Source organism: Humulus lupulus, chromosome 6 (genome assembly GCF_963169125.1).
Source record: "Humulus lupulus chromosome 6, drHumLupu1.1, whole genome shotgun sequence".
Lineage (NCBI taxonomy): Eukaryota > Viridiplantae > Streptophyta > Magnoliopsida > Rosales > Cannabaceae > Humulus > Humulus lupulus.
Genome location: NC_084798.1, coordinates 190256585 through 190259897, shown reverse-complemented (window position 1 = coordinate 190259897; position 3313 = coordinate 190256585).

The window sequence follows — 3313 nt, the reverse complement described above, 5'->3', positions numbered from 1 at the left end:
CAGTTGGCGAGAGTCAAAAATACCACTAGTTAAATAGAGTTGTAAACTCATTTAATAATGGACACCATTATTAACAACCTACTATTCGATCAAAATAAGAAAACAAAATTTCTTATTTTATGAGCTAGACCCACGGTTTCAATAATCATAGATTTAGTCCTAGTAGTCACCGTAGGGGTGAGTCTAGTAGAATTTGACCTATAATTATCTATCTTTCGAAATCTAACCTTGTCAAAATAACTAATGAACACCTTCCGTAGGGGGACGAATCAAAGCGCCTCGAGGCCCCATTAAGCTATTGACTATGTTAAACCAACGGTGGAGATCGAATCAAATTCTTAAAATCAGCTCATTATAAAATTAAAAATAGTATTTTTATTATTTATTTTTTGAAAATTAATGACTATGGTTTTCCAAAAAAAATTCAACAGATTAAAATTTTTAAAACCAAAGTCCTATAATTTCTTATTAATTATAAAGTGTCACATTGAAACAAATTCAATTAATTTAGAATTAATTTGTTGCTAATCAATATTTAGGTTTAACTAATATAATGAACCTATACAATTAAGTCCAACTCAGGTAAATGGGCCTTAACAATTGGGCTTGTATGGAGGAGGGCTGGGTCCAGTATGTCGTTCCCACTACAAAGGCCCCCTATCTTCCATACAAGGTCCAAAAGACAGGAATTTAAACCTTCGTTTTATTAATTGTTGTTAATTGATTAGGCCCACTATAGTCATGCAAAGCAAATGGGCCTTCACAAGTGGAATCACCCACAAGAGAGGAATTTAAACTTTACATTTTCTAATGGGCCCAAATAAAACCTATCATTTTATGAATATTTTATTTGGAAAAATACCATATATCTAACAAACATATGGGCCACTATATGCATCTAAGCCCAATTGCAAAAATACCACATATAGTGCAAACAGACATGGTATAATTGGATGGGCCTAATCATGTTACTATATGAGCAATTCTATGAATTTATGCAAAAATACCACAATTTATTTCATTTGCAAAAATACCACAATTAATTATCTAGAATTTATCAAAAAAAATTCAAATTAATTAAATTTTTACAAAAAATAAGTCAATTTAAATGAAATTTATCAACAATTAACAATAGTTAATTTAAATTTCATTTATCAACAATCAATTTGGCTTTAGGTTAATTTGAAAAAAAAAATATTAATTTAATTTAAATAGGATTTATCAACAATTAACCAAAGTTAATTTAAATCCCATTTATTAAAAAAAATATTTTATTAATTGGCTGAAAAACATGATATTTTTCAAAATTTAACCAATTTTAAATTTTAAAATCAATATCTAAACTATTTTCCAAAAATATCTTGTGTTGTTACAACTATTATCTAATATTTTAACCATTTAAAAAAAAATACAAATAGTTATAACAAGCCTAAAATATCTCAAATAGTTAAACAAGTTCAAATATCTATAAAAATATCTAACTAACAATGTTCAAATTTCAAATAATTTAAATATTAAAAACTATAGAATAAAAAGATATTTATATTTTCAAATAAAGATTTAATAAAACAAAATCAAGAATTTAAATGAAAATATCTTAAATATCTGATATCATAATTCTAATATTTAATATATTAAAATATTTAAAATTAAGTTGTTAGTCTATTTTTAAATTTGAATTTGAATCTTTGTAGAAAATATCTAATTATTTAAATCTCAACTAACAAAAATATCTTTATTTTAAAAAATTTAAATGATAAAAAAAAAAGATATTTTAGGTTTTGATTATAAATAATAAATTTTCACAATTTTAATTTTATTTATTTTTCAAAAAAAAAAAAAAAAAATTGATGAATAGTACCCGTGGCACTGTTCACGGGGTACTGTTCATCGATGGTGGCTGGTGTGCGCGCGCGCGGGCGTGCGCGCGGGTGGCGTGCGGGGTGCGCGCGGGTGGTGCGCGGAGGCGCGCGGGCGTGCGCGCGCGCATGGGCAGCCAGGCCAAAAATTTTCCAAAAATTTTTTTAAGCAATTTTTTAAACCAAAACCATTTTCTAATTAATTTTTACCGTGTTTTACACAAAATAAAGCATATATAAAAATTAAGAGCATAGAAAACACAACAAAATAACCTAAAAATTGCTAAAATTCACATAAAATCAATATGTTCATAAAAACATGAAAAACCATCCAATTATTCAAACATATCATATAATCCAATTTTAAACATGTTCATGCATGAAAATAAAGATTACCAAAGTCTCTGAGGCCAGTTGTTGGAAAAAACTTATACATGATCTTTATTTATTTTCATGTATATCTAATATTAAACAAATTAATACGAGATAGCCTAAAACATGTTTCTAAAATTGAATTCAAAGAGAAACAAAAATAGAATACTTACAGTATACGCAGCGGAATTAAGAGTCCTTCCTTCAGTTTCTCTAACTCTTGTATCCTTTCTGTCGCAGAGTATTATCAAGAAACTGAACCGATCTTCTATTTTCTTCACGATCTTCCAATGTATCCTTAGAACCACCTAGACTAGTGTGGGCAATTCTCAACACATGAGATAGATATAGAGAGAAGAAGAGAAAATAAGAAAGTGGCTTAGAAAAGGACTTGTGTTTAGAGAGAATATAAAACTATCAGAAAATCTGACTTATCAAAAACCCCTTTTTTTTTACTTCTCTATAAGCACTCCTTTTATAGACTCAATTAGGCCATTTAATTTAATTAAAAAATCAATAAAATAACAGCCATTTTGAAGCCCTAGGTCGAAATTATCATGGGCTATAGGCCCGTGAAATTTCCCATTTGATTATAAGCCCATTGGACTTAAAATCAAGGCATGTATTATTTTCTATTGATTTAATTAATTAAATAATTATTTAAATCCTTTATCAAATTAATTATTTATAATTTGAACCTTGATTTAAACTTATTTATTAATTTAGATACCAATTTATCTTAATTAATAAATCTGCCATAATTTTTCTTTTCTTCTCAAAATTACACAACTCTGTGAAACTATCCAAAATTGACCTGGTCAACTTTGATAATTCTAATTGATGATTAAATCAATTAATTGAGACTATCTAGATGATTTTATCCAAGGTACAATGGGGACCATGGGCCTATGAAATCAAGCTCCAATAAGTTATCATAAATCTAACAAATAAATTTACTAACTTATTAATTCCTCGTGACTCCACTATAGACTTGGAATTGCACTCTTGAATTCATAGAACGCTCTATAACAAATATAGATACGCTATTAATTATCCATTGTTACAACCATAATTGTCACTAA